This window comes from Ascidiella aspersa, chromosome 3 (genome assembly GCF_963924565.1).
Source record: "Ascidiella aspersa chromosome 3, kaAscAspe10.2, whole genome shotgun sequence".
Classification (NCBI taxonomy): Eukaryota; Metazoa; Chordata; class Ascidiacea; order Phlebobranchia; family Ascidiidae; genus Ascidiella; species Ascidiella aspersa.
The window spans coordinates 10,489,597-10,510,895 of NC_139449.1; the positions used below are offsets into that span (position 1 = coordinate 10,489,597).

General features: G+C 38.2%; 85 non-coding genes across 85 annotated transcripts; all 85 read left to right on the top strand.

Annotated features, from left to right (window-relative positions):
• The first annotated feature begins 78 nt into the window (after positions 1–78).
• Positions 79–151, top strand: Trnav-uac (transfer RNA valine (anticodon UAC)). The gene has a single exon. It is a non-coding gene; the product is annotated as a tRNA-Val (tRNA).
• A 126-nt stretch (positions 152–277) lies between these two features.
• On the top strand, positions 278–350 carry Trnav-uac (transfer RNA valine (anticodon UAC)). The gene has a single exon. It is a non-coding gene; the product is annotated as a tRNA-Val (tRNA).
• A 126-nt stretch (positions 351–476) lies between these two features.
• Trnav-cac (transfer RNA valine (anticodon CAC)) lies at positions 477–550 on the top strand. The gene has a single exon. It is a non-coding gene; the product is annotated as a tRNA-Val (tRNA).
• A 124-nt stretch (positions 551–674) lies between these two features.
• On the top strand, positions 675–747 carry Trnav-uac (transfer RNA valine (anticodon UAC)). Its single transcript has one exon. It is a non-coding gene; the product is annotated as a tRNA-Val (tRNA).
• A 126-nt stretch (positions 748–873) lies between these two features.
• Positions 874–946, top strand: Trnav-uac (transfer RNA valine (anticodon UAC)). Its single transcript has one exon. It is a non-coding gene; the product is annotated as a tRNA-Val (tRNA).
• Positions 947–1,072: 126 nt separating this feature from the next.
• On the top strand, positions 1,073–1,145 carry Trnav-uac (transfer RNA valine (anticodon UAC)). The gene has a single exon. It is a non-coding gene; the product is annotated as a tRNA-Val (tRNA).
• Positions 1,146–1,271: 126 nt separating this feature from the next.
• Trnav-cac (transfer RNA valine (anticodon CAC)) lies at positions 1,272–1,345 on the top strand. Its single transcript has one exon. It is a non-coding gene; the product is annotated as a tRNA-Val (tRNA).
• Positions 1,346–1,470: 125 nt separating this feature from the next.
• On the top strand, positions 1,471–1,543 carry Trnav-uac (transfer RNA valine (anticodon UAC)). The gene has a single exon. It is a non-coding gene; the product is annotated as a tRNA-Val (tRNA).
• Positions 1,544–1,669: 126 nt separating this feature from the next.
• On the top strand, positions 1,670–1,742 carry Trnav-uac (transfer RNA valine (anticodon UAC)). The gene has a single exon. It is a non-coding gene; the product is annotated as a tRNA-Val (tRNA).
• A 126-nt stretch (positions 1,743–1,868) lies between these two features.
• Positions 1,869–1,941, top strand: Trnav-uac (transfer RNA valine (anticodon UAC)). The gene has a single exon. It is a non-coding gene; the product is annotated as a tRNA-Val (tRNA).
• A 326-nt stretch (positions 1,942–2,267) lies between these two features.
• On the top strand, positions 2,268–2,340 carry Trnav-uac (transfer RNA valine (anticodon UAC)). Its single transcript has one exon. It is a non-coding gene; the product is annotated as a tRNA-Val (tRNA).
• Positions 2,341–2,466: 126 nt separating this feature from the next.
• On the top strand, positions 2,467–2,539 carry Trnav-uac (transfer RNA valine (anticodon UAC)). Its single transcript has one exon. It is a non-coding gene; the product is annotated as a tRNA-Val (tRNA).
• Positions 2,540–2,665: 126 nt separating this feature from the next.
• Positions 2,666–2,738, top strand: Trnav-uac (transfer RNA valine (anticodon UAC)). The gene has a single exon. It is a non-coding gene; the product is annotated as a tRNA-Val (tRNA).
• A 126-nt stretch (positions 2,739–2,864) lies between these two features.
• Positions 2,865–2,937, top strand: Trnav-uac (transfer RNA valine (anticodon UAC)). The gene has a single exon. It is a non-coding gene; the product is annotated as a tRNA-Val (tRNA).
• A 324-nt stretch (positions 2,938–3,261) lies between these two features.
• Trnav-uac (transfer RNA valine (anticodon UAC)) lies at positions 3,262–3,334 on the top strand. Its single transcript has one exon. It is a non-coding gene; the product is annotated as a tRNA-Val (tRNA).
• A 126-nt stretch (positions 3,335–3,460) lies between these two features.
• Trnav-uac (transfer RNA valine (anticodon UAC)) lies at positions 3,461–3,533 on the top strand. The gene has a single exon. It is a non-coding gene; the product is annotated as a tRNA-Val (tRNA).
• Positions 3,534–3,659: 126 nt separating this feature from the next.
• Trnav-uac (transfer RNA valine (anticodon UAC)) lies at positions 3,660–3,732 on the top strand. Its single transcript has one exon. It is a non-coding gene; the product is annotated as a tRNA-Val (tRNA).
• Positions 3,733–4,058: 326 nt separating this feature from the next.
• Trnav-uac (transfer RNA valine (anticodon UAC)) lies at positions 4,059–4,131 on the top strand. Its single transcript has one exon. It is a non-coding gene; the product is annotated as a tRNA-Val (tRNA).
• Positions 4,132–4,257: 126 nt separating this feature from the next.
• Trnav-uac (transfer RNA valine (anticodon UAC)) lies at positions 4,258–4,330 on the top strand. The gene has a single exon. It is a non-coding gene; the product is annotated as a tRNA-Val (tRNA).
• A 126-nt stretch (positions 4,331–4,456) lies between these two features.
• Positions 4,457–4,529, top strand: Trnav-uac (transfer RNA valine (anticodon UAC)). Its single transcript has one exon. It is a non-coding gene; the product is annotated as a tRNA-Val (tRNA).
• A 126-nt stretch (positions 4,530–4,655) lies between these two features.
• On the top strand, positions 4,656–4,728 carry Trnav-uac (transfer RNA valine (anticodon UAC)). The gene has a single exon. It is a non-coding gene; the product is annotated as a tRNA-Val (tRNA).
• A 327-nt stretch (positions 4,729–5,055) lies between these two features.
• Positions 5,056–5,128, top strand: Trnav-uac (transfer RNA valine (anticodon UAC)). The gene has a single exon. It is a non-coding gene; the product is annotated as a tRNA-Val (tRNA).
• A 126-nt stretch (positions 5,129–5,254) lies between these two features.
• Positions 5,255–5,327, top strand: Trnav-uac (transfer RNA valine (anticodon UAC)). Its single transcript has one exon. It is a non-coding gene; the product is annotated as a tRNA-Val (tRNA).
• Positions 5,328–5,453: 126 nt separating this feature from the next.
• Positions 5,454–5,526, top strand: Trnav-uac (transfer RNA valine (anticodon UAC)). The gene has a single exon. It is a non-coding gene; the product is annotated as a tRNA-Val (tRNA).
• Positions 5,527–5,852: 326 nt separating this feature from the next.
• On the top strand, positions 5,853–5,925 carry Trnav-uac (transfer RNA valine (anticodon UAC)). The gene has a single exon. It is a non-coding gene; the product is annotated as a tRNA-Val (tRNA).
• Positions 5,926–6,051: 126 nt separating this feature from the next.
• Trnav-uac (transfer RNA valine (anticodon UAC)) lies at positions 6,052–6,124 on the top strand. The gene has a single exon. It is a non-coding gene; the product is annotated as a tRNA-Val (tRNA).
• A 126-nt stretch (positions 6,125–6,250) lies between these two features.
• On the top strand, positions 6,251–6,323 carry Trnav-uac (transfer RNA valine (anticodon UAC)). The gene has a single exon. It is a non-coding gene; the product is annotated as a tRNA-Val (tRNA).
• Positions 6,324–6,649: 326 nt separating this feature from the next.
• Positions 6,650–6,722, top strand: Trnav-uac (transfer RNA valine (anticodon UAC)). The gene has a single exon. It is a non-coding gene; the product is annotated as a tRNA-Val (tRNA).
• Positions 6,723–6,848: 126 nt separating this feature from the next.
• Trnav-uac (transfer RNA valine (anticodon UAC)) lies at positions 6,849–6,921 on the top strand. Its single transcript has one exon. It is a non-coding gene; the product is annotated as a tRNA-Val (tRNA).
• A 126-nt stretch (positions 6,922–7,047) lies between these two features.
• Trnav-uac (transfer RNA valine (anticodon UAC)) lies at positions 7,048–7,120 on the top strand. The gene has a single exon. It is a non-coding gene; the product is annotated as a tRNA-Val (tRNA).
• Positions 7,121–7,246: 126 nt separating this feature from the next.
• Trnav-cac (transfer RNA valine (anticodon CAC)) lies at positions 7,247–7,320 on the top strand. Its single transcript has one exon. It is a non-coding gene; the product is annotated as a tRNA-Val (tRNA).
• Positions 7,321–7,444: 124 nt separating this feature from the next.
• Positions 7,445–7,517, top strand: Trnav-uac (transfer RNA valine (anticodon UAC)). The gene has a single exon. It is a non-coding gene; the product is annotated as a tRNA-Val (tRNA).
• Positions 7,518–7,643: 126 nt separating this feature from the next.
• Trnav-uac (transfer RNA valine (anticodon UAC)) lies at positions 7,644–7,716 on the top strand. Its single transcript has one exon. It is a non-coding gene; the product is annotated as a tRNA-Val (tRNA).
• Positions 7,717–7,842: 126 nt separating this feature from the next.
• On the top strand, positions 7,843–7,915 carry Trnav-uac (transfer RNA valine (anticodon UAC)). Its single transcript has one exon. It is a non-coding gene; the product is annotated as a tRNA-Val (tRNA).
• Positions 7,916–8,041: 126 nt separating this feature from the next.
• Positions 8,042–8,115, top strand: Trnav-cac (transfer RNA valine (anticodon CAC)). The gene has a single exon. It is a non-coding gene; the product is annotated as a tRNA-Val (tRNA).
• Positions 8,116–8,239: 124 nt separating this feature from the next.
• Positions 8,240–8,312, top strand: Trnav-uac (transfer RNA valine (anticodon UAC)). Its single transcript has one exon. It is a non-coding gene; the product is annotated as a tRNA-Val (tRNA).
• Positions 8,313–8,438: 126 nt separating this feature from the next.
• On the top strand, positions 8,439–8,511 carry Trnav-uac (transfer RNA valine (anticodon UAC)). Its single transcript has one exon. It is a non-coding gene; the product is annotated as a tRNA-Val (tRNA).
• Positions 8,512–8,637: 126 nt separating this feature from the next.
• On the top strand, positions 8,638–8,710 carry Trnav-uac (transfer RNA valine (anticodon UAC)). The gene has a single exon. It is a non-coding gene; the product is annotated as a tRNA-Val (tRNA).
• Positions 8,711–9,036: 326 nt separating this feature from the next.
• Trnav-uac (transfer RNA valine (anticodon UAC)) lies at positions 9,037–9,109 on the top strand. Its single transcript has one exon. It is a non-coding gene; the product is annotated as a tRNA-Val (tRNA).
• Positions 9,110–9,235: 126 nt separating this feature from the next.
• Positions 9,236–9,308, top strand: Trnav-uac (transfer RNA valine (anticodon UAC)). Its single transcript has one exon. It is a non-coding gene; the product is annotated as a tRNA-Val (tRNA).
• Positions 9,309–9,434: 126 nt separating this feature from the next.
• On the top strand, positions 9,435–9,507 carry Trnav-uac (transfer RNA valine (anticodon UAC)). The gene has a single exon. It is a non-coding gene; the product is annotated as a tRNA-Val (tRNA).
• A 126-nt stretch (positions 9,508–9,633) lies between these two features.
• Trnav-uac (transfer RNA valine (anticodon UAC)) lies at positions 9,634–9,706 on the top strand. The gene has a single exon. It is a non-coding gene; the product is annotated as a tRNA-Val (tRNA).
• A 327-nt stretch (positions 9,707–10,033) lies between these two features.
• On the top strand, positions 10,034–10,106 carry Trnav-uac (transfer RNA valine (anticodon UAC)). Its single transcript has one exon. It is a non-coding gene; the product is annotated as a tRNA-Val (tRNA).
• A 126-nt stretch (positions 10,107–10,232) lies between these two features.
• Positions 10,233–10,305, top strand: Trnav-uac (transfer RNA valine (anticodon UAC)). Its single transcript has one exon. It is a non-coding gene; the product is annotated as a tRNA-Val (tRNA).
• Positions 10,306–10,431: 126 nt separating this feature from the next.
• Positions 10,432–10,504, top strand: Trnav-uac (transfer RNA valine (anticodon UAC)). Its single transcript has one exon. It is a non-coding gene; the product is annotated as a tRNA-Val (tRNA).
• Positions 10,505–10,630: 126 nt separating this feature from the next.
• Positions 10,631–10,703, top strand: Trnav-uac (transfer RNA valine (anticodon UAC)). Its single transcript has one exon. It is a non-coding gene; the product is annotated as a tRNA-Val (tRNA).
• Positions 10,704–11,030: 327 nt separating this feature from the next.
• Positions 11,031–11,103, top strand: Trnav-uac (transfer RNA valine (anticodon UAC)). The gene has a single exon. It is a non-coding gene; the product is annotated as a tRNA-Val (tRNA).
• Positions 11,104–11,229: 126 nt separating this feature from the next.
• On the top strand, positions 11,230–11,302 carry Trnav-uac (transfer RNA valine (anticodon UAC)). Its single transcript has one exon. It is a non-coding gene; the product is annotated as a tRNA-Val (tRNA).
• A 126-nt stretch (positions 11,303–11,428) lies between these two features.
• Trnav-uac (transfer RNA valine (anticodon UAC)) lies at positions 11,429–11,501 on the top strand. The gene has a single exon. It is a non-coding gene; the product is annotated as a tRNA-Val (tRNA).
• Positions 11,502–11,827: 326 nt separating this feature from the next.
• Positions 11,828–11,900, top strand: Trnav-uac (transfer RNA valine (anticodon UAC)). The gene has a single exon. It is a non-coding gene; the product is annotated as a tRNA-Val (tRNA).
• A 126-nt stretch (positions 11,901–12,026) lies between these two features.
• Trnav-uac (transfer RNA valine (anticodon UAC)) lies at positions 12,027–12,099 on the top strand. Its single transcript has one exon. It is a non-coding gene; the product is annotated as a tRNA-Val (tRNA).
• Positions 12,100–12,225: 126 nt separating this feature from the next.
• On the top strand, positions 12,226–12,298 carry Trnav-uac (transfer RNA valine (anticodon UAC)). The gene has a single exon. It is a non-coding gene; the product is annotated as a tRNA-Val (tRNA).
• Positions 12,299–12,623: 325 nt separating this feature from the next.
• On the top strand, positions 12,624–12,696 carry Trnav-uac (transfer RNA valine (anticodon UAC)). The gene has a single exon. It is a non-coding gene; the product is annotated as a tRNA-Val (tRNA).
• A 126-nt stretch (positions 12,697–12,822) lies between these two features.
• Positions 12,823–12,895, top strand: Trnav-uac (transfer RNA valine (anticodon UAC)). Its single transcript has one exon. It is a non-coding gene; the product is annotated as a tRNA-Val (tRNA).
• A 126-nt stretch (positions 12,896–13,021) lies between these two features.
• On the top strand, positions 13,022–13,094 carry Trnav-uac (transfer RNA valine (anticodon UAC)). Its single transcript has one exon. It is a non-coding gene; the product is annotated as a tRNA-Val (tRNA).
• Positions 13,095–13,620: 526 nt separating this feature from the next.
• Positions 13,621–13,693, top strand: Trnav-uac (transfer RNA valine (anticodon UAC)). Its single transcript has one exon. It is a non-coding gene; the product is annotated as a tRNA-Val (tRNA).
• A 126-nt stretch (positions 13,694–13,819) lies between these two features.
• Trnav-uac (transfer RNA valine (anticodon UAC)) lies at positions 13,820–13,892 on the top strand. Its single transcript has one exon. It is a non-coding gene; the product is annotated as a tRNA-Val (tRNA).
• Positions 13,893–14,018: 126 nt separating this feature from the next.
• Trnav-uac (transfer RNA valine (anticodon UAC)) lies at positions 14,019–14,091 on the top strand. Its single transcript has one exon. It is a non-coding gene; the product is annotated as a tRNA-Val (tRNA).
• Positions 14,092–14,217: 126 nt separating this feature from the next.
• Positions 14,218–14,290, top strand: Trnav-uac (transfer RNA valine (anticodon UAC)). Its single transcript has one exon. It is a non-coding gene; the product is annotated as a tRNA-Val (tRNA).
• Positions 14,291–14,618: 328 nt separating this feature from the next.
• Trnav-uac (transfer RNA valine (anticodon UAC)) lies at positions 14,619–14,691 on the top strand. The gene has a single exon. It is a non-coding gene; the product is annotated as a tRNA-Val (tRNA).
• Positions 14,692–14,817: 126 nt separating this feature from the next.
• Trnav-uac (transfer RNA valine (anticodon UAC)) lies at positions 14,818–14,890 on the top strand. Its single transcript has one exon. It is a non-coding gene; the product is annotated as a tRNA-Val (tRNA).
• A 126-nt stretch (positions 14,891–15,016) lies between these two features.
• Trnav-uac (transfer RNA valine (anticodon UAC)) lies at positions 15,017–15,089 on the top strand. Its single transcript has one exon. It is a non-coding gene; the product is annotated as a tRNA-Val (tRNA).
• A 326-nt stretch (positions 15,090–15,415) lies between these two features.
• On the top strand, positions 15,416–15,488 carry Trnav-uac (transfer RNA valine (anticodon UAC)). Its single transcript has one exon. It is a non-coding gene; the product is annotated as a tRNA-Val (tRNA).
• Positions 15,489–15,614: 126 nt separating this feature from the next.
• On the top strand, positions 15,615–15,687 carry Trnav-uac (transfer RNA valine (anticodon UAC)). The gene has a single exon. It is a non-coding gene; the product is annotated as a tRNA-Val (tRNA).
• Positions 15,688–15,813: 126 nt separating this feature from the next.
• Positions 15,814–15,886, top strand: Trnav-uac (transfer RNA valine (anticodon UAC)). The gene has a single exon. It is a non-coding gene; the product is annotated as a tRNA-Val (tRNA).
• Positions 15,887–16,212: 326 nt separating this feature from the next.
• Positions 16,213–16,285, top strand: Trnav-uac (transfer RNA valine (anticodon UAC)). The gene has a single exon. It is a non-coding gene; the product is annotated as a tRNA-Val (tRNA).
• Positions 16,286–16,411: 126 nt separating this feature from the next.
• Positions 16,412–16,484, top strand: Trnav-uac (transfer RNA valine (anticodon UAC)). Its single transcript has one exon. It is a non-coding gene; the product is annotated as a tRNA-Val (tRNA).
• A 126-nt stretch (positions 16,485–16,610) lies between these two features.
• Trnav-uac (transfer RNA valine (anticodon UAC)) lies at positions 16,611–16,683 on the top strand. Its single transcript has one exon. It is a non-coding gene; the product is annotated as a tRNA-Val (tRNA).
• A 526-nt stretch (positions 16,684–17,209) lies between these two features.
• On the top strand, positions 17,210–17,282 carry Trnav-uac (transfer RNA valine (anticodon UAC)). Its single transcript has one exon. It is a non-coding gene; the product is annotated as a tRNA-Val (tRNA).
• Positions 17,283–17,408: 126 nt separating this feature from the next.
• Positions 17,409–17,481, top strand: Trnav-uac (transfer RNA valine (anticodon UAC)). Its single transcript has one exon. It is a non-coding gene; the product is annotated as a tRNA-Val (tRNA).
• Positions 17,482–17,607: 126 nt separating this feature from the next.
• Trnav-uac (transfer RNA valine (anticodon UAC)) lies at positions 17,608–17,680 on the top strand. Its single transcript has one exon. It is a non-coding gene; the product is annotated as a tRNA-Val (tRNA).
• Positions 17,681–17,806: 126 nt separating this feature from the next.
• On the top strand, positions 17,807–17,879 carry Trnav-uac (transfer RNA valine (anticodon UAC)). The gene has a single exon. It is a non-coding gene; the product is annotated as a tRNA-Val (tRNA).
• A 328-nt stretch (positions 17,880–18,207) lies between these two features.
• On the top strand, positions 18,208–18,280 carry Trnav-uac (transfer RNA valine (anticodon UAC)). The gene has a single exon. It is a non-coding gene; the product is annotated as a tRNA-Val (tRNA).
• Positions 18,281–18,406: 126 nt separating this feature from the next.
• Trnav-uac (transfer RNA valine (anticodon UAC)) lies at positions 18,407–18,479 on the top strand. Its single transcript has one exon. It is a non-coding gene; the product is annotated as a tRNA-Val (tRNA).
• A 126-nt stretch (positions 18,480–18,605) lies between these two features.
• Trnav-uac (transfer RNA valine (anticodon UAC)) lies at positions 18,606–18,678 on the top strand. Its single transcript has one exon. It is a non-coding gene; the product is annotated as a tRNA-Val (tRNA).
• A 328-nt stretch (positions 18,679–19,006) lies between these two features.
• Trnav-uac (transfer RNA valine (anticodon UAC)) lies at positions 19,007–19,079 on the top strand. Its single transcript has one exon. It is a non-coding gene; the product is annotated as a tRNA-Val (tRNA).
• Positions 19,080–19,205: 126 nt separating this feature from the next.
• Positions 19,206–19,278, top strand: Trnav-uac (transfer RNA valine (anticodon UAC)). Its single transcript has one exon. It is a non-coding gene; the product is annotated as a tRNA-Val (tRNA).
• Positions 19,279–19,404: 126 nt separating this feature from the next.
• On the top strand, positions 19,405–19,477 carry Trnav-uac (transfer RNA valine (anticodon UAC)). The gene has a single exon. It is a non-coding gene; the product is annotated as a tRNA-Val (tRNA).
• A 126-nt stretch (positions 19,478–19,603) lies between these two features.
• On the top strand, positions 19,604–19,676 carry Trnav-uac (transfer RNA valine (anticodon UAC)). Its single transcript has one exon. It is a non-coding gene; the product is annotated as a tRNA-Val (tRNA).
• A 328-nt stretch (positions 19,677–20,004) lies between these two features.
• Trnav-uac (transfer RNA valine (anticodon UAC)) lies at positions 20,005–20,077 on the top strand. Its single transcript has one exon. It is a non-coding gene; the product is annotated as a tRNA-Val (tRNA).
• A 126-nt stretch (positions 20,078–20,203) lies between these two features.
• On the top strand, positions 20,204–20,276 carry Trnav-uac (transfer RNA valine (anticodon UAC)). Its single transcript has one exon. It is a non-coding gene; the product is annotated as a tRNA-Val (tRNA).
• A 126-nt stretch (positions 20,277–20,402) lies between these two features.
• On the top strand, positions 20,403–20,475 carry Trnav-uac (transfer RNA valine (anticodon UAC)). The gene has a single exon. It is a non-coding gene; the product is annotated as a tRNA-Val (tRNA).
• A 126-nt stretch (positions 20,476–20,601) lies between these two features.
• On the top strand, positions 20,602–20,674 carry Trnav-uac (transfer RNA valine (anticodon UAC)). Its single transcript has one exon. It is a non-coding gene; the product is annotated as a tRNA-Val (tRNA).
• A 326-nt stretch (positions 20,675–21,000) lies between these two features.
• On the top strand, positions 21,001–21,073 carry Trnav-uac (transfer RNA valine (anticodon UAC)). Its single transcript has one exon. It is a non-coding gene; the product is annotated as a tRNA-Val (tRNA).
• Positions 21,074–21,199: 126 nt separating this feature from the next.
• On the top strand, positions 21,200–21,272 carry Trnav-uac (transfer RNA valine (anticodon UAC)). The gene has a single exon. It is a non-coding gene; the product is annotated as a tRNA-Val (tRNA).
• Positions 21,273–21,299: the final 27 nt, after the last annotated feature.

A 21,299-nucleotide genomic window follows, 5' to 3' on the forward strand; every position in this document is an offset into this window, starting at 1 on the left:
ATCTAAAGAATTTATTTTCGCTTGATGGCTTATTTGTTTCAAATATCCAATGACCAATAGTTTAAATAAACTTGAACCGTTTCCGTAGTGTAGTGGTTATCACGTTCGCTTTACACGCGAAAGGTCCCCGGTTCGAGCCCGGGCGGAAACATGTTTTTCTTCATTCAAGTGTTTTCCTGCTGTCTTAATATGATTTTCAATCTAAAGAATTTATTTTCGCTTGATGGCTTATTTGTTTCAAATATGCAATGACCAATAGTTTAAATAAACTTGAACCGTTTCCGTAGTGTAGTGGTTATCACGTTCGCTTTACACGCGAAAGGTCCCCGGTTCGAGCCCGGGTGGAAACATGTTTTTTTTATTCGAGTGGTTTTCTGCTGTCTTCATTATATGAATGACATTAAATATCAATTTTCACGTTAGGGATAAGTTGACTGCAAATTGTAACACACCAACTGTTTAATATTTTATCAACCGTTTCCTTAGTGTAGGGGTTATCACGTTCGCCTCACACGCGAAAGGTCGCCGGTTCAAGCCCGGCGGAAAAACAATTACTTTCATTTGAGTGGTATCTCGATGTCTTAATACTATTTCCAAATAAATTGTTCCTTTTCGCTTTATGGCCTATGTCTTTTCAATTGTGCAATGATCAATAGTTTAACAACACATGAACCGTTTCCGTAGTGTAGTGGTTATCACGTTCGCTTTACACGCGAAAGGTCCCCGGTTCGAGCCCGGGCGGAAACATGTTTTTCTTCATTCAAGTGTTTTCCTGCTGTCTTAATATAATTTAATATCTAAAGAATCTGTTTTTGCTTGATGGCTTATTTGTTTCAAATATCCAATGACCAATAGTTTAAATACACTTGAACCGTTTCCGTAGTGTATTGGTTATCACGTTCGCTTTACACGCGAAAGGTCCCCGGTTCGAGCCCGGGCGGAAACATGTTTTTCTTCATTCAAGTGTTTTCCTGCTGTCTTAATATGATTTTCAATCTAAAGAATTTATTTTCGCTTGATGGCTTATTTGTTTCAAATATCCAATGACCAATAGTTTAAATACACTTGAACCGTTTCCGTAGTGTAGTGGTTATCACGTTCGCTTTACACGCGAAAGGTCCCCGGTTCGAGCCCGGGTGGAAACATGTTTTTTTTATTCGAGTGGTTTTCTGCTGTCTTCATTATATGAATGACATTAAATATCAATTTTCGGTCTAGGGATAAGTTGACTGTAAATTGTAACACACCAACTGTTTAATATTTTATCAAACGTTTGCATAGTGTAGCGGTTATCACGTTCGCCTCACACGCGAAAGGTCGCCGGTTCAAGCCCGGCGGAAAAACAATTACTTTCATTTGAGTGGTTTCTCGATGTCTTAATACTATTTCCAAATAAATTGTTCCTTTTCGCTTCATGGCCTATGTGTTTTCAACTTATCCAATGACCAACAGTTTAAATACACTTGAACCGTTTCCGTAGTGTAGTGGTTATCACGTTCGCTTTACACGCGAAAGGTCCCCGGTTCGAGCCCGGGCGGAAACATATTTTTCTTCATTCAAGTGTTTTCCTGCTGTCTTAATATTATTGACAATCTAAAGAATTTATTTTCGCTTGATGGCTTATTTGTTTCAAATATCCAATGACCAATAGTTTAAATACACTTGAACCGTTTCCGTAGTGTAGTGGTTATCACGTTCGCTTTACACGCGAAAGGTACCCGGTTCGAGCCCGGGCGGAAACATGTTTTTCTTCATTCAAGTGTTTTCCTGCTGTCTTAATATAATTTATTATCTAAAGAATCTGTTTTTGCTTGATGGCTTATTTGTTTCAACTATCCAATGACCAACAGTTTAAATATAAATGAACCGTTTCTGTAGTGTAGTGGTTATCACGTTCGCTTTACACGCGAAAGATCCCCGGTTCGAGGCCGGGAGGAAACATGTTTTTTTTCATTTAAATGGTTTCTTGTTGTCGTAATATTAGTTACGAACTACATTGCTTCCTTTCGCTTTATGGCTTATGTGTTTTCAATTGCACAATGATCAATAGTTTAATGATACTATAACCGTTTCTGTAGTGTAGTGGTTATCACGTTCGCCTAACACGCGAAAGGTCCCCGATTCGAGCCCAGGTGGAAACATGTTTTTTTCATTCGAGTGGTTTTCCGATGTCTTAATATCATTAACAACCTGAATTGTTTCTTTTAGCGTTATGGCTTATTTGTCTTTAATTTTCAAAAACATAACTCTTGTGGAACATAATAACTGTTTACGTAGTGCAGTGGTTTTCACGTTCGCTTTACACGCGAAAGGTCCCCGGTTCGAGCCCGGGCGGAAACATGAATATTTTCATTTAGTGGTTTTCCGATGTCTTAATATTATTTGCAACCTAAATTGTTGCTTTTCGCTTTATGGCCTATGTCTTTTCAATTGTGCAATGATCAATAGTTTAACAACACATGAACCGTTTCCGTAGTGTAGTGGTTATCACGTTCGCTTTACACGCGAAAGGTCCCCGGTTCGAGCCCGGGCGGAAACATGTTTTTCTTCATTCAAGTGTTTTCCTGCTGTCTTAATATAATTTAATATCTAAAGAATCTGTTTTTGCTTGATGGCTTATTTGTTTCAAATATCCAATGACCAATAGTTTAAATACACTTGAACCGTTTCCGTAGTGTAGTGGTTATCACGTTCGCTTTACACGCGAAAGGTCCCCGGTTCGAGCCCGGGCGGAAACATGTTTTTTTTCATTCAAGTGTTTTCCTGCTGTCTTAATATGATTTTCAATCTAAAGAATTTATTTTCGCTTGATGGCTTATTTGTTTCAAATATCCAATGACCAATAGTTTAAATACACTTGAACCGTTTCCGTAGTGTAGTGGTTATCACGTTCGCTTTACACGCGAAAGGTCCCCGGTTCGAGCCCGGGTGGAAACATGTTTTTTTTATTCGAGTGGTTTTCTGCTGTCTTCATTATATGAATGACATTAAATATCAATTTTCGGTCTAGGGATAAGTTGACTGTAAATTGTAACACACCAACTGTTTAATATTTTATCAAACGTTTGCATAGTGTAGGGGTTATCACGTTCGCCTCACACGCGAAAGGTCGCCGGTTCAAGCCCGGAGGAAAAACAATTACTTTCATTTGAGTGGTTTCTCGATGTCTTAATACTATTTCCAAATAAATTGTTCCTTTTCGCTTCATGGCCTATGTGTTTTCAATTGTAGAATGGTCAATAGTTAAATCATACTATAACCGTTTCTGTAGTGTAGTGGTTATCACGTTCGCTTTACACGCGAAAGGTCCCCGGTTCGAGCCCGGGCGGAAACATGTTTTTCTTCATTCAAGTGTTTTCCTGCTGTCTTAATATTATTGACAATCTAAAGAATTTATTTTCGCTTGATGGCTTATTTGTTTCAAATATCCAATGACCAATAGTTTAAATACACTTGAACCGTTTCCGTAGTGTAGTGGTTATCACGTTCGCTTTACACGCGAAAGGTCCCCGGTTCGAGCCCGGGCGGAAACATGTTTTTCTTCATTCAAGTGTTTTCCTGCTGTCTTAATATAATTTATTATCTAAAGAATCTGTTTTTGCTTGATGGCTTATTTGTTTCAACTATCCAATGACCAACAGTTTAAATATAAATGAACCGTTTCTGTAGTGTAGTGGTTATCACGTTCGCTTTACACGCGAAAGATCCCCGGTTCGAGGCCGGGAGGAAACATGTTTTTTTTCATTTAAATGGTTTCTTGTTGTCGTAATATTAGTTACGAACTAAATTGCTTCCTTTCGCTTTATGGCTTATGTGTTTTCAATTGCACAATGATCAATAGTTTAATGATACTATAACCGTTTCTGTAGTGTAGTGGTTATCACGTTCGCCTAACACGCGAAAGGTCCCCGATTCGAGCCCAGGTGGAAACATGTTTTTTTCATTCGAGTGGTTTTCCGATGTCTTAATATCATTAACAACCTGAATTGTTTCTTTTAGCGTTATGGCTTATTTGTCTTTAATTTTCAAAAACATAACTCTTGTGGAACATAATAACTGTTTACGTAGTGCAGTGGTTTTCACGTTCGCTTTACACGCGAAAGGTCCCCGGTTCGAGCCCGGGCGGAAACATGAATATTTTCATTTAGTGGTTTTCCGATGTCTTAATATTATTTGCAACCTAAATTGTTGCTTTTCGCTTTATGGCCTATGTCTTTTCAATTGTGCAATGATCAATAGTTTAACAACACATGAACCGTTTCCGTAGTGTAGTGGTTATCACGTTCGCTTTACACGCGAAAGGTCCCCGGTTCGAGCCCGGGCGGAAACATGTTTTTCTTCATTCAAGTGTTTTCCTGCTGTCTTAATATTATTGACAATCTAAAGAATTTATTTTCGCTTGATGGCTTATTTGTTTCAAATATCCAATGACCAATAGTTTAAATACACTTGAACCGTTTCCGTAGTGTAGTGGTTATCACGTTCGTTTTACACGCGAAAGGTCCCCGGTTCGAGCCCGGGCGGAAACATGTTTTTCTTCATTCAAGTGTTTTCCTGCTGTCTTAATATAATTTATTATCTAAAGAATCTGTTTTTGCTTGATGGCTTATTTGTTTCAACTATCCAATGACCAACAGTTTAAATATAAATGAACCGTTTCTGTAGTGTAGTGGTTATCACGTTCGCTTTACACGCGAAAGATCCCCGGTTCGAGGCCGGGAGGAAACATGTTTTTTTTTCATTTAAATGGTTTCTTGTTGTCGTAATATTAGTTACGAACTAAATTGCTTCCTTTCGCTTTATGGCTTATGTGTTTTCAATTGCACAATGATCAATAGTTTAATGATACTATAACCGTTTCTGTAGTGTAGTGGTTATCACGTTCGCCTAACACGCGAAAGGTCCCCGATTCGAGCCCAGGTGGAAACATGTTTTTTTCATTCGAGTGGTTTTCCGATGTCTTAATATCATTAACAACCTGAATTGTTTCTTTTAGCGTTATGGCTTATTTGTCTTTAATTTTCAAAAACATAACTCTTGTGGAACATAATAACTGTTTACGTAGTGCAGTGGTTTTCACGTTCGCTTTACACGCGAAAGGTCCCCGGTTCGAGCCCGGGCGGAAACATGAATATTTTCATTTAGTGGTTTTCCGATGTCTTAATATTATTTGCAACCTAAATTGTTGCTTTTCGCTTTATGGCCTATGTCTTTTCAATTGTGCAATGATCAATAGTTTAACAACACATGAACCGTTTCCGTAGTGTAGTGGTTATCACGTTCGCTTTACACGCGAAAGGTCCCCGGTTCGAGCCCGGGCGGAAACATGTTTTTCTTCATTCAAGTGTTTTCCTGCTGTCTTAATATAATTTATTATCTAAAGAATCTGTTTTTGCTTGATGGCTTATTTGTTTCAACTATCCAATGACCAACAGTTTAAATATAAATGAACCGTTTCTGTAGTGTAGTGGTTATCACGTTCGCTTTACACGCGAAAGATCCCCGGTTCGAGGCCGGGAGGAAACATGTTTTTTTTCATTTAAATGGTTTCTTGTTGTCGTAATATTAGTTACGAACTAAATTGCTTCCTTTCGCTTTATGGCTTATGTGTTTTCAATTGCACAATGAACAATAGTTTAATGATACTATAACCGTTTCTGTAGTGTAGTGGTTTTCACGTTCGCCTAACACGCGAAAGGTCTCCGATTCGAGCCCGGGCGGAAACATGAATATTTTCATTTAGTGGTTTTCCGATGTCTTAATATTATTTGCAACCTAAATTGTTGCTTTTCGCTTTATGGCCTATGTCTTTTCAATTGTGCAATGATCAATAGTTTAACAACACATGAACCGTTTCCGTAGTGTAGTGGTTATCACGTTCGCTTTACACGCGAAAGGTCCCCGGTTCGAGCCCGGGCGGAAACATGTTTTTCTTCATTCAAGTGTTTTCCTGCTGTCTTAATATAATTTATTATCTAAAGAATCTGTTTTTGCTTGATGGCTTATTTGTTTCAAATATCCAATGACCAATAGTTTAAATACACATGAACCGTTTCCGTAGTGTAGTGGTTATCACGTTCGCTTTACACGCGAAAGGTCCCCGGTTCGAGCCCGGGCGGAAACATGTTTTTCTTCATTCAAGTGTTTTTCTGCTGTCTTAATATAATTTATTATCTAAAGAATCTGTTTTTGCTTGATGGCTTATTTGTTTCAACTATCCAATGACCAACAGTTTAAATATAAATGAACCGTTTCTGTAGTGTAGTGGTTATCACGTTCGCTTTACACGCGAAAGATCCCCGGTTCGAGGCCGGGAGGAAACATGTTTTTTTTCATTTAAATGGTTTCTTGTTGTCGTAATATTAGTTACGATCTAAATTGCTTCCTTTCGCTTTATGGCTTATGTGTTTTCAATTGCACAATGTTCAATAGTTTAATGATACTATAACCGTTTCTGTAGTGTAGTGGTTATCACGTTCGCCTAACACGCGAAAGGTCCCCGATTCGAGCCCAGGTGGAAACATGTTTTTTTCATTCGAGTGGTTTTCCGATGTCTTAATATCATTAACAACCTGAATTGTTTCTTTTAGCGTTATGGCTTATTTGTCTTTAATTTTCAAAAACATAACTCTTGTGGAACATAATAACTGTTTACGTAGTGCAGTGGTTTTCACGTTCGCTTTACACGCGAAAGGTCCCCGGTTCGAGCCCGGGCGGAAACATGAATATTTTCATTTAGTGGTTTTCCGATGTCTTAATATTATTTGCAACCTAAATTGTTGCTTTTCGCTTTATGGCCTATGTCTTTTCAATTGTGCAATGATCAATAGTTTAACAACACATGAACCGTTTCCGTAGTGTAGTGGTTATCACGTTCGCTTTACACGCGAAAGGTCCCCGGTTCGAGCCCGGGCGGAAACATGTTTTTCTTCATTCAAGTGTTTTCCTGCTGTCTTAATATAATTTATTATCTAAAGAATCTGTTTTTGCTTGATGGCTTATTTGTTTCAAATATCCAATGACCAATAGTTTAAATACACTTGAACCGTTTCCGTAGTGTAGTGGTTATCACGTTCGCTTTACACGCGAAAGGTCCCCGGTTCGAGCCCGGGTGGAAACATGTTTTTTTTATTCGAGTGGTTTTCTGCTGTCTTCATTATATGAATGACATTAAATATCAATTTTCGGTCTAGGGATAAGTTGACTGTAAATTGTAACACACCAACTGTTTAATATTTTATCAAACGTTTGCATAGTGTAGCGGTTATCACGTTCGCCTCACACGCGAAAGGTCGCCGGTTCAAGCCCGGCGGAAAAACAATTACTTTCATTTGAGTGGTTTCTCGATGTCTTAATACTATTTCCAAATAAATTGTTCCTTTTCGCTTCATGGCCTATGTGTTTTCAATTGTAGAATGGTCAACAGTTAAATCATACTATAACCGTTTCTGTAGTGTAGTGGTTATCACGTTCGCTTTACACGCGAAAGGTCCCCGGTTCGAGCCCGGGCGGAAACATGTTTTTCTTCATTCAAGTGTTTTCCTGCTGTCTTAATATAATTTAATATCTAAAGAATCTGTTTTTGCTTGATGGCTTATTTGTTTCAAATATCCAATGACCAATAGTTTAAATACACTTGAACCGTTTCCGTAGTGTAGTGGTTATCACGTTCGCTTTACACGCGAAAGGTCCCCGGTTCGAGCCCGGGCGGAAACATGTTTTTCTTCATTCAAGTGTTTTCCTGCTGTCTTAATATGATTTTCAATCTAAAGAATTTATTTTCGCTTGATGGCTTATTTGTTTCAAATATCCAATGACCAATAGTTTAAATACACTTGAACCGTTTCCGTAGTGTAGTGGTTATCACGTTCGCTTTACACGCGAAAGGTCCCCGGTTCGAGCCCGGGTGGAAACATGTTTTTTTTATTCGAGTGGTTTTCTGCTGTCTTCATTATATGAATGACATTAAATATCAATTTTCGGTCTAGGGATAAGTTGACTGTAAATTGTAACACACCAACTGTTTAATATTTTATCAAACGTTTGCATAGTGTAGCGGTTATCACGTTCGCCTCACACGCGAAAGGTCGCCGGTTCAAGCCCGGCGGAAAAACAATTACTTTCATTTGAGTGGTTTCTCGATGTCTTAATACTATTTCCAAATAAATTGTTCCTTTTCGCTTCATGGCCTATGTGTTTTCAATTGTAGAATGGTCAATAGTTAAATCATACTATAACCGTTTCTGTAGTGTAGTGGTTATCACGTTCGCTTTACACGCGAAAGGTCCCCGGTTCGAGCCCGGGCGGAAACATGTTTTTCTTCATTCAAGTGTTTTCCTGCTGTCTTAATATTATTGACAATCTAAAGAATTTATTTTCGCTTGATGGCTTATTTGTTTCAAATATCCAATGACCAATAGTTTAAATACACTTGAACCGTTTCCGTAGTGTAGTGGTTATCACGTTCGCTTTACACGCGAAAGGTCCCCGGTTCGAGCCCGGGCGGAAACATGTTTTTCTTCATTCAAGTGTTTTCCTGCTGTCTTAATATAATTTATTATCTAAAGAATCTGTTTTTGCTTGATGGCTTATTTGTTTCAACTATCCAATGACCAACAGTTTAAATATAAATGAACCGTTTCTGTAGTGTAGTGGTTATCACGTTCGCTTTACACGCGAAAGATCCCCGGTTCGAGGCCGGGAGGAAACATGTTTTTTTTCATTTAAATGGTTTCTTGTTGTCGTAATATTAGTTACGAACTAAATTGCTTCCTTTCGCTTTATGGCTTATGTGTTTTCAATTGCACAATGATCAATAGTTTAATGATACTATAACCGTTTCTGTAGTGTAGTGGTTATCACGTTCGCCTAACACGCGAAAGGTACCCGATTCGAGCCCAGGTGGAAACAAGTTTTTTTCATTCGAGTGGTTTTCCGATGTCTTAATATCATTAACAACCTGAATTGTTTCTTTTAGCGTTATGGCTTATTTGTCTTTAATTTTCAAAAACATAACTCTTGTGGAACATAATAACTGTTTACGTAGTGCAGTGGTTTTCACGTTCGCTTTACACGCGAAAGGTCCCCGGTTCGAGCCCGGGCGGAAACATGAATATTTTCATTTAGTGGTTTTCCGATGTCTTAATATTATTTGCAACCTAAATTGTTGCTTTTCGCTTTATGGCCTATGTCTTTTCAATTGTGCAATGATCAATAGTTTAACCACACATGAACCGTTTCCGTAGTGTAGTGGTTATCACGTTCGCTTTACACGCGAAAGGTCCCCGGTTCGAGCCCGGGCGGAAACATGTTTTTCTTCATTCAAGTGTTTTCCTGCTGTCTTAATATAATTTATTATCTAAATAATCTGTTTTTGCTTGATGGCTTATTTGTTTCAAATATCCAATGACCAATAGTTTAAATACACTTGAACCGTTTCCGTAGTGTAGTGGTTATCACGTTCGCTTTACACGCGAAAGGTCCCCGGTTCGAGCCCGGGCGGAAACATGTTTTTCTTCATTCAAGTGTTTTCCTGCTGTCTTAATATAATTTATTATCTAAAGAATCTGTTTTTGCTTGATGGCTTATTTGTTTCAACTATCCAATGACCAACAGTTTAAATATAAATGAACCGTTTCTGTAGTGTAGTGGTTATCACGTTCGCTTTACACGCGAAAGATCCCCGGTTCGAGGCCGGGAGGAAATATGTTTTTTTTTCATTTAAATGGTTTCTTGTTGTCGTAATATTAGTTACGAACTAAATTGCTTCCTTTCGCTTTATGGCTTATGTGTTTTCAATTGCACAATGAACAATAGTTTAATGATACTATAACCGTTTCTGTAGTGTAGTGGTTATCACGTTCGCCTAACACGCGAAAGGTCCCCGATTCGAGCCCAGGTGGAAACATGTTTTTTTCATTCGAGTGGTTTTCCGATGTCTTAATATCATTAACAACCTGAATTGTTTCTTTTAGCGTTATGGCTGATTTGTCTTTAATTTTCAAAAACATAACTCTTGTGGAACATAATAACTGTTTACGTAGTGCAGTGGTTTTCACGTTCGCTTTACACGCGAAAGGTCCCCGGTTCGAGCCCGGGCGGAAACATGAATATTTTCATTTAGTGGTTTTCCGATGTCTTAATATTATTTGCAACCTAAATTGTTGCTTTTCGCTTTATGGCCTATGTCTTTTCAATTGTGCAATGATCAATAGTTTAACAACACATGAACCGTTTCCGTAGTGTAGTGGTTATCACGTTCGCTTTACACGCGAAAGGTCCCCGGTTCGAGCCCGGGCGGAAACATGTTTTTCTTCATTCAAGTGTTTTCCTGCTGCCTTAATATTATTGACAATCTAAAGAATTTATTTTCGCTTGATGGCTTATTTGTTTCAAATATCCAATGACCAATAGTTTAAATACACTTGAACCGTTTCCGTAGTGTAGTGGTTATCACGTTCGCTTTACACGCGAAAGGTCCCCGGTTCGAGCCCGGGCGGAAACATGTTTTTCTTCATTCAAGTGTTTTCCTGCTGTCTTAATATAATTTATTATCTAAAGAATCTGTTTTTGCTTGATGGCTTATTTGTTTCAACTATCCAATGACCAACAGTTTAAATATAAATGAACCGTTTCTGTAGTGTAGTGGTTATCACGTTCGCTTTACACGCGAAAGATCCCCGGTTCGAGGCCGGGAGGAAACATGTTTTTTTTTCATTTAAATGGTTTCTTGTTGTCGTAATATTAGTTACGAACTAAATTGCTTCCTTTCGCTTTATGGCTTATGTGTTTTCAATTGCACAATGATCAATAGGTTAATGATACTATAACCGTTTCTGTAGTGTAGTGGTTATCACGTTCGCCTAACACGCGAAAGGTCCCCGATTCGAGCCCAGGTGGAAACATGTTTTTTTCATTCGAGTGGTTTTCCGATGTCTTAATATCATTAACAACCTGAATTGTTTCTTTTAGCGTTATGGCTTATTTGTCTTTAATTTTCAAAAACATAACTCTTGTGGAACATAATAACTGTTTACGTAGTGCAGTGGTTTTCACGTTCGCTTTACACGCGAAAGGTCCCCGGTTCGAGCCCGGGCGGAAACATGAATATTTTCATTTAGTGGTTTTCCGATGTCTTAATATTATTTGCAACCTAAATTGTTGCTTTTCGCTTCATGGCCTATGTCTTTTCAATTGTGCAATGATCAATAGTTTAACAACACATGAACCGTTTCCGTAGTGTAGTGGTTATCACGTTCGCTTTACACGCGAAAGGTCCCTGGTTCGAGCCCGGGCGGAAACATGTTTTTCTTCATTCAAGTGTTTTCCTGCTGTCTTAATATAATTTATTATCTAAAGAATCTGTTTTTGCTTGATGGCTTATTTGTTTCAACTATCCAATGACCAACAGTTTAAATATAAATGAACCGTTTCTGTAGTGTAGTGGTTATCACGTTCGCTTTACACGCGAAAGATCCCCGGTTCGAGGCCGGGAGGAAACATGTTTTTTTTCATTTAAATGGTTTCTTGTTGTCGTAATATTAGTTACGAACTAAATTGCTTCGTTTCGCTTTATGGCTTATGTGTTTTCAATTGCACAATGAACAATAGTTTAATGATACTATAACCGTTTCTGTAGTGTAGTGGTTTTCACGTTCGCCTAACACGCGAAAGGTCTCCGATTCGAGCCCGGGCGGAAACATGAATATTTTCATTTAGTGGTTTTCCGATGTCTTAATATTATTTGCAACCTAAATTGTTGCTTTTCGCTTTATGGCCTATGTCTTTTCAATTGTGCAATGATCAATAGTTTGACAACACATGAACCGTTTCCGTAGTGTAGTGGTTATCACGTTCGCTTTACACGCGAAAGGTCCCCGGTTCTAGCCCGGGCGGAAACATGTTTTTCTTCATTCAAGTGTTTTCCTGCTGTCTTAATATAATTTATTATCTAAAGAATCTGTTTTTGCTTGATGGCTTATTTGTTTCAAATATCCAATGACCAATAGTTTAAATACACATGAACCGTTTCCGTAGTGTAGTGGTTATCACGTTCGCTTTACACGCGAAAGGTCCCCGGTTCGAGCCCGGGCGGAAACATGTTTTTCTTCATTCAAGTGTTTTTCTGCTGTCTTAATATAATTTATTATCTAAAGAATCTGTTTTTGCTTGATGGCTTATTTGTTTCAACTATCCAATGACCAACAGTTTAAATATAAATGAACCGTTTCTGTAGTGTAGTGGTTATCACGTTCGCTTTACACGCGAAAGATCCCCGGTTCGAGGCCGGGAGGAAACATGTTTTTTTTCATTTAAATGGTTTCTTGTTGTCGTAATATTAGTTACGATCTAAATTGCTTCCTTTCGCTTTATGGCTTATGTGTTTTCAATTGCACAATGTTCAATAGTTTAATGATACTATAACCGTTTCTGTAGTGTAGTGGTTATCACGTTCGCCTAACACGCGAAAGGTCCCCGATTCGAGCCCAGGTGGAAACATGTTTTTTTCATTCGAGTGGTTTTCCGATGTCTTAATATCATTAACAACCTGAATTGTTTTTTTAGCGTTATGGCTTATTTGTCTTTAATTTTCAAAAACATAACTCTTGTGGAACATAATAACTGTTTACGTAGTGCAGTGGTTTTCACGTTCGCTTTACACGCGAAAGGTCCCCGGTTCGAGCCCGGGCGGAAACATGAATATTTTCATTTAGTGGTTTTCCGATGTCTTAATATTATTTGCAACCTAAATTGTTGCTTTTCGCTTTATGGCCTATGTCTTTTCAATTGTGCAATGATCAATAGTTTAACAACAGATGAACCGTTTCCGTAGTGTAGTGGTTATCACGTTCGCTTTACACGCGAAAGGTCCCCGGTTCGAGCCCGGGCGGAAACATGTTTTTCTTCATTCAAGTGTTTTCCTGCTGTCTTAATATAATTTATTATCTAAAGAATCTGTTTTTGCTTGATGGCTTATTTGTTTCAAATATCCAATGACCAATAGTTTAAATACACTTGAACCGTTTCCGTAGTGTAGTGGTTATCACGTTCGCTTTACACGCGAAAGGTCCCCGGTTCGAGCCCGGGCGGAAACATGTTTTTCTTCATTCATGTGTTTTCCTGCTGTCTTAATATAATTTATTATCTAAAGAATCTGTTTTTGCTTGATGGCTTATTTGTTTCAACTATCCAATGACCAACAGTTTAAATATAAATGAACCGTTTCTGTAGTGTAGTGGTTATCACGATCGCTTTACACGCGAAAGATCCCCGGTTCGAGGCCGGGAAGAAACATGTTTTTTTTTCATTTAAATGGTTTCTTGTTGTCGTAATATTAGTTACGAACTAAATTGCTTCCTTTCGCTTTATGGCTTATGTGTTTTCAATTGCACAATGAACAATAGTTTACTGATACTATAACCGTTTCTGTAGTGTAGTGGTTATCACGTTCGCCTAACACGCGAAAGGTCCCCGATTCGAGCCCAGGTGGAAACATGTTTTTTTCATTCGAGTGGTTTTCCGATGTCTTAATATCATTAACAACCTGAATTGTTTCTTTTAGCGTTATAGCTTATTTGTCTTTAATTTTCAAAAACATAACTCTTGTGGAACATAATAACTGTTTACGTAGTGCAGTGGTTTTCACGTTCGCTTTACACGCGAAAGGTCCCCGGTTCGAGCCCGGGCGGAAACATGAATCTTTTCATTTAGTGGTTTTCCGATGTCTTAATATTATTTGCAACCTAAATTGTTGCTTTTCGCTTTATGGCCTATGTCTTTTCAATTGTGCAATGATCAATAGTTTAACAACACATGAACCGTTTCCGTAGTGTAGTGGTTATCACGTTCGCTTTACACGCGAAAGGTCCCCGGTTCGAGCCCGGGCGGAAACATGTTTTTCTTCATTCAAGTGTTTTCTTGCTGTCTTAATATAATTTATTATCTAAAGAATCTGTTTTTGCTTGATGGCTTATTTGTTTCAAATATCCAATGACCAATAGTTTAAATACACTTGAACCGTTTCCGTAGTGTAGTGGTTATCACGTTCGCTTTACACGCGAAAGGTCCCCGGTTCGAGCCCGGGCGGAAACATGTTTTTCTTCATTCAAGTGTTTTCCTGCTGTCTTAATATAATTTATTATCTAAAGAATCTGTTTTTGCTTGATGGCTTATTTGTTTCAACTATCCAATGACCAACAGTTTAAATATAAATGAACCGTTTCTGTAGTGTAGTGGTTATCACGTTCGCTTTACACGCGAAAGATCCCCGGTTCGAGGCCGGGAGGAAACATGTTTTTTTTTTCATTTAAATGGTTTCTTGTTGTCGTAATATTAGTTACGAACTAAATTGCTTCCTTTCGCTTTATGGCTTATGTGTTTTCAATTGCACAATGATCAATAGTTTAATGATACTATAACCGTTTCTGTAGTGTAGTGGTTATCACGTTCGCCTAACACGCGAAAGGTCCCCGATTCGAGCCCAGGTGGAAACATGTTTTTTTCATTCGAGTGGTTTTCCGATGTCTTAATATCATTAACAACCTGAATTGTTTCTTTTAGCGTTATGGCTTATTTGTCTTTAATTTTCAAAAACATAACTCTTGTGGAACATAATAACTGTTTACGTAGTGCAGTGGTTTTCACGTTCGCTTTACACGCGAAAGGTCCCCGGTTCGAGCCCGGGCGGAAACATGAATATTTTCATTTAGTGGTTTTCCGATGTCTTAATATTATTTGCAACCTAAATTGTTGCTTTTCGCTTTATGGCCTATGTCTTTTCAATTGTGCAATGATCAATAGTTTAACAACACATGAACCGTTTCCGTAGTGTAGTGGTTATCACGTTCGCTTTACACGCGAAAGGTCCCCGGTTCGAGCCCGGGCGGAAACATGTTTTTCTTCATTCAAGTGTTTTCCTGCTGTCTTAATATAATTTATTATCTAAAGAATCTGTTTTTGCTTGATGGCTTATTTGTTTCAACTATCCAATGACCAACAGTTTAAATATAAATGAACCGTTTCTGTAGTGTAGTGGTTATCACGTTCGCTTTACACGCGAAAGATCCCCGGTTCGAGGCCGGGAGGAAACATGTTTTTTTTCATTTAAATGGTTTCTTGTTGTCGTAATATTAGTTACGAACTAAATTGCTTCGTTTCGCTTTATGGCTTATGTGTTTTCAATTGCACAATGAACAATAGTTTAATGATACTATAACCGTTTCTGTAGTGTAGTGGTTTTCACGTTCGCCTAACACGCGAAAGGTCTCCGATTCGAGCCCGGGCGGAAACATGAATATTTTCATTTAGTGGTTTTCCGATGTCTTAATATTATTTGCAACCTAAATTGTTGCTTTTCGCTTTATGGCCTATGTCTTTTCAATTGTGCAATGATCAATAGTTTAACAACACATGAACCGTTTCCGTAGTGTAGTGGTTATCACGTTCGCTTTACACACGAAAGGTCCCCGGTTCGAGCCCGGGCGGAAACATGTTTTTCTTCATTCAAGTGTTTTCCTGCTGTCTTAATATAATTTATTATCTAAAGAATCTGTTTTTGCTTGATGGCTTATTTGTTTCAAATATCCAATGACCAATAGTTTAAATACACATGAACCGTTTCCGTAGTGTAGTGGTTATCACGTTCGCTTTACACGCGAAAGGTCCCCGGTTCGAGCCCGGGCGGAAACATGTTTTTCTTCATTCAAGTGTTTTTCTGCTGTCTTAATATAATTTATTATCTAAAGAATCTGTTTTTGCTTGATGGCTTATTTGTTTCAACTATCCAATGACCAACAGTTTAAATATAAATGAACCGTTTCTGTAGTGTAGTGGTTATCACGTTCGCTTTACACGCGAAAGATCCCCGGTTCGAGGCCGGGAGGAAACATGTTTTTTTTCATTTAAATGGTTTCTTGTTGTCGTAATATTAGTTACGATCTAAATTGCTTCCTTTCGCTTTATGGCTTATGTGTTTTCAATTGCACAATGTTCAATAGTTTAATGATACTATAACCGTTTCTGTAGTGTAGTGGTTATCACGTTCGCCTAACACGCGAAAGGTCCCCGATTCGAGCCCAGGTGGAAACATGTTTTTTTCATTCGAGTGGTTTTCCGATGTCTTAATATCATTAACAACCTGAATTGTTTCTTTTAGCGTTATGGCTTATTTGTCTTTAATTTTCAAAAACATAACTCTTGTGGAACATAATAACTGTTTACGTAGTGCAGTGGTTTTCACGTTCGCTTTACACGCGAAAGGTCCCCGGTTCGAGCCCGGGCGGAAACATGAATATTTTCATTTAGTGGTTTTCCGATGTCTTAATATTATTTGCAACCTAAATTGTTGCTTTTCGCTTTATGGCCTATGTCTTTTCAATTGTGCAATGATCAATAGTTTAACAACACATGAACCGTTTCCGTAGTGTAGTGGTTATCACGTTCGCTTTACACGCGAAAGGTCCCCGGTTCGAGCCCGGGCGGAAACATGTTTTTCTTCATTCAAGTGTTTTCCTGCTGTCTTAATATAATTTATTATCTAAAGAATCTGTTTTTGCTTGATGGCTTATTTGTTTCAAATATCCAATGACCAATAGTTTAAATACACTTGAACCGTTTCCGTAGTGTAGTGGTTATCACGTTCGCTTTACACGCGAAAGGTCCCCGGTTCGAGCCCGGGCGGAAACATGTTTTTCTTCATTCATGTGTTTTCCTGCTGTCTTAATATAATTTATTATCTAAAGAATCTGTTTTTGCTTGATGGCTTATTTGTTTCAACTATCCAATGACCAACAGTTTAAATATAAATGAACCGTTTCTGTAGTGTAGTGGTTATCACGATCGCTTTACACGCGAAAGATCCCCGGTTCGAGGCCGGGAAGAAACATGTTTTTTTTTCATTTAAATGGTTTCTTGTTGTCGTAATATTAGTTACGAACTAAATTGCTTCCTTTCGCTTTATGGCTTATGTGTTTTCAATTGCACAATGAACAATAGTTTACTGATACTATAACCGTTTCTGTAGTGTAGTGGTTATCACGTTCGCCTAACACGCGATAGGTCCCCGATTCGAGCCCAGGTGGAAACATGTTTTTTTCATTCGAGTGGTTTTCCGATGTCTTAATATCATTAACAACCTGAATTGTTTCTTTTAGCGTTATAGCTTATTTGTCTTTAATTTTCAAAAACATAACTCTTGTGGAACATAATAACTGTTTACGTAGTGCAGTGGTTTTCACGTTCGCTTTACACGCGAAAGGTCCCCGGTTCGAGCCCGGGCGGAAACATGAATCTTTTCATTTAGTGGTTTTCCGATGTCTTAATATTATTTGCAACCTAAATTGTTGCTTTTCGCTTTATGGCCTATGTCTTTTCAATTGTGCAATGATCAATAGTTTAACAACACATGAACCGTTTCCGTAGTGTAGTGGTTATCACGTTCGCTTTACACGCGAAAGGTCCCCGGTTCGAGCCCGGGCGGAAACATGTTTTTCTTCATTCAAGTGTTTTCTTGCTGTCTTAATATAATTTATTATCTAAAGAATCTGTTTTTGCTTGATGGCTTATTTGTTTCAAATATCCAATGAACAATAGTTTAAATACACTTGAACCGTTTCCGTAGTGTAGTGGTTATCACGTTCGCTTTACACGCGAAAGGTCCCCGGTTCGAGCCCGGGCGGAAACATGTTTTTCTTCATTCAAGTGTTTTCCTGCTGTCTTAATATAATTTATTATCTAAAGAATCTGTTTTTGCTTGATGGCTTATTTGTTTCAACTATCCAATGACCAACAGTTTAAATATAAATGAACCGTTTCTGTAGTGTAGTGGTTATCACGTTCGCTTTACACGCGAAAGATCCCCGGTTCGAGGCCGGGAGGAAACATGTTTTTTTTTTCATTTAAATGGTTTCTTGTTGTCGTAATATTAGTTACGAACTAAATTGCTTCCTTTCGCTTTATGGCTTATGTGTTTTCAATTGCACAATGATCAATAGTTTAATGATACTATAACCGTTTCTGTAGTGTAGTGGTTATCACGTTCGCCTAACACGCGAAAGGTCCCCGATTCGAGCCCAGGTGGAAACATGTTTTTTTCATTCGAGTGGTTTTCCGATGTCTTAATATCATTAACAACCTGAATTGTTTCTTTTAGCGTTATGGCTTATTTGTCTTTAATTTTCAAAAACATAACTCTTGTGGAACATAATAACTGTTTACGTAGTGCAGTGGTTTTCACGTTCGCTTTACACGCGAAAGGTCCCCGGTTCGAGCCCGGGCGGAAACATGAATATTTTCATTTAGTGGTTTTCCGATGTCTTAATATTATTTGCAACCTAAATTGTTGCTTTTCGCTTTATGGCCTATATCTTTTCAATTGTGCAATGATCAATAGTTTAACAACACATGAACCGTTTCCGTAGTGTAGTGGTTATCACGTTCGCTTTACACGCGAAAGGTCCCCGGTTCGAGCCCGGGCGGAAACATGTTTTTCTTCATTCAAGTGTTTTCCTGCTGTCCTAATATAATTTATTATCTAAAGAATCTGTTTTTGCTTGATGGCTTATTTGTTTCAACTATCCAATGACCAACAGTTTAAATATAAATGAACCGTTTCTGTAGTGTAGTGGTTATCACGTTCGCTTTACACGCGAAAGATCCCCGGTTCGAGGCCGGGAGGAAACATGTTTTTTTTTTCATTTAAATGGTTTCTTGTTGTCGTAATATTAGTTACGAACTAAATTGCTTCCTTTCGCTTTATGGCTTATGTGTTTTCAATTGCACAATGATCAATAGTTTAATGATACTATAACCGTTTCTGTAGTGTAGTGGTTATCACGTTCGCCTAACACGCGAAAGGTCCCCGATTCGAGCCCAGGTGGAAACATGTTTTTTTCATTCGAGTGGTTTTCCGATGTCTTAATATCATTAACAACCTGAATTGTTTCTTTTAGCGTTATGGCTTATTTGTCTTTAATTTTCAAAAACATAACTCTTGTGGAACATAATAACTGTTTACGTAGTGCAGTGGTTTTCACGTTCGCTTTACACGCGAAAGGACCCCGGTTCGAGCCCGGGCGGAAACATGAATATTTTCATTTAGTGGTTTTCCGATGTCTTAATATTATTTGCAACCTAAATTGTTGCTTTTCGCTTTATGGCCTATGTCTTTTCAATTGTGCAATGATCAATAGTTTAACAACACATGAACCGTTTCCGTAGTGTAGTGGTTATCACGTTCGCTTTACACGCCAAAGGTCCCCGGTTCGAGCCCGGGCGGAAACATGTTTTTCTTCATTCAAGTGTTTTCCTGCTGTCTTAATATAATTTATTATCTAAAGAATCTGTTTTTGCTTGATGGCTTATTTGTTTCAAATATCCAATGACCAATAGTTTAAATACACTTGAACCGTTTCCGTAGTGTAGTGGTTATCACGTTCGCTTTACACGCGAAAGGTCCCCGGTTCGAGCCCGGGCGGAAACATGTTTTTCTTCATTCAAGTGTTTTCCTGCTGTCTTAATATAATTTATTATCTAAAGAATCTGTTTTTGCTTGATGGCTTATTTGTTTCAACTATCCAATGACCAACAGTTTAAATATAAATGAACCGTTTCTGTAGTGTAGTGGTTATCACGTTCGCTTTACACGCGAAAGATCCCCGGTTCGAGGCCGGGAGGAAACATGTTTTTTTTTTCATTTAAATGGTTTCTTGTTGTCGTAATATTAGTTACGAACTAAATTGCTTCCTTTCGCTTTATGGCTTATGTGTTTTCAATTGCACAATGATCAATAGTTTAATGATACTATAACCGTTTCTGTAGTGTAGTGGTTATCACGTTCGCCTAACACGCGAAAGGTCCCCGATTCGAGCCCAGGTGGAAACATGTTTTTTTCATTCGAGTGGTTTTCCGATGTCTTAATATCATTAACAACCTGAATTGTTTCTTTTAGCGTTATGGCTTATTTGTCTTTAATTTTCAAAAACATAACTCTTGTGGAACATAATAACTGTTTACGTAGTGCAGTGGTTTTCACGTTCGCTTTACACGCGAAAGGTCCCCGGTTCGAGCCCGGGCGGAAACATGAATATTTTCATTTAGTGGTTTTCCGATGTCTTAATATTATTTGCAACCTAAATTGTTGCTTTTCGCTTAATGGCCTATGTCTTTTCAATTGTGCAATGATCAATAGTTTAACAACACATGAACCGTTTCCGTAGTGTAGTGGTTATCACGTTCGCTTTACACGCGAAAGGTCCCCGGTTCGAGCCCGGGCGGAAACATGTTGTTCTTCATTCAAGTGTTTTCCTGCTGTCTTAATATAATTTATTATCTAAAGAATCTGTTTTTGCTTGATGGCTTATTTGTTTCAAATATCCAATGACCAATAGTTTAAATACACTTGAACCGTTTCCGTAGTGTAGTGGTTATCACGTTCGCTTTACACGCGAAAGGTCCTCGGTTCGAGCCCGGGCGGAAACATGTTTTTCTTCATTCAAGTGTTTTCCTGCTGTCTTAATATAATTTATTATCTAAAGAATCTGTTTTTGCTTGATGGCTTATTTGTTTCAACTATCCAATGACCAACAGTTTAAATATAAATGAACCGTTTCTGTAGTGTAGTGGTTATCACGTTCGCTTTACACGCGAAAGATCCCCGGTTCGAGGCCGGGAGGAAACATGTTTTTTTTCATTTAAATGGTTTCTTGTTGTCGTAATATTAGTTACGAACTAAATTGCTTCCTTTCGCTTTATGGCTTATGTGTTTTCAATTGCACAATGATCAATAGTTTAATGGTACTATAACCGTTTCTGTAGTGTAGTGGTTATCACGTTCGCCTAACACGCGAAAGGTCCCCGATTCGAGCCCAGGTGGAAACATGTTTTTTTCATTCGAGTGGTTTTCCGATGTCTTAATATCATTAACAACCTGAATTGTTTCTTTTAGCGTTATGGCTTATTTGTCTTTAATTTTTAAAAACATAACTCTTGTGGAACATAATAACTGTTTACGTAGTGCAGTGGTTTTCACGTTCGCTTTACACGCGAAAGGTCCCCGGTTCGAGCCCGGGCGGAAACATGAATATTTTCATTTAGTGGTTTTCCGATGTCTTAATATTATTTGCAACCTAAATTGTTGCTTTTCGCTTTATGGCCTATGTCTTTTCAATTGTGCAATGATCAATAGTTTAACAACACATGAACCGTTTCCGTAGTGTAGTGGTTATCACGTTCGCTTTACACGCGAAAGGTCCCCGGTTCGAGCCCGGGCGGAAACATGTTTTTCTTCATTCAAGTGTTTTCCT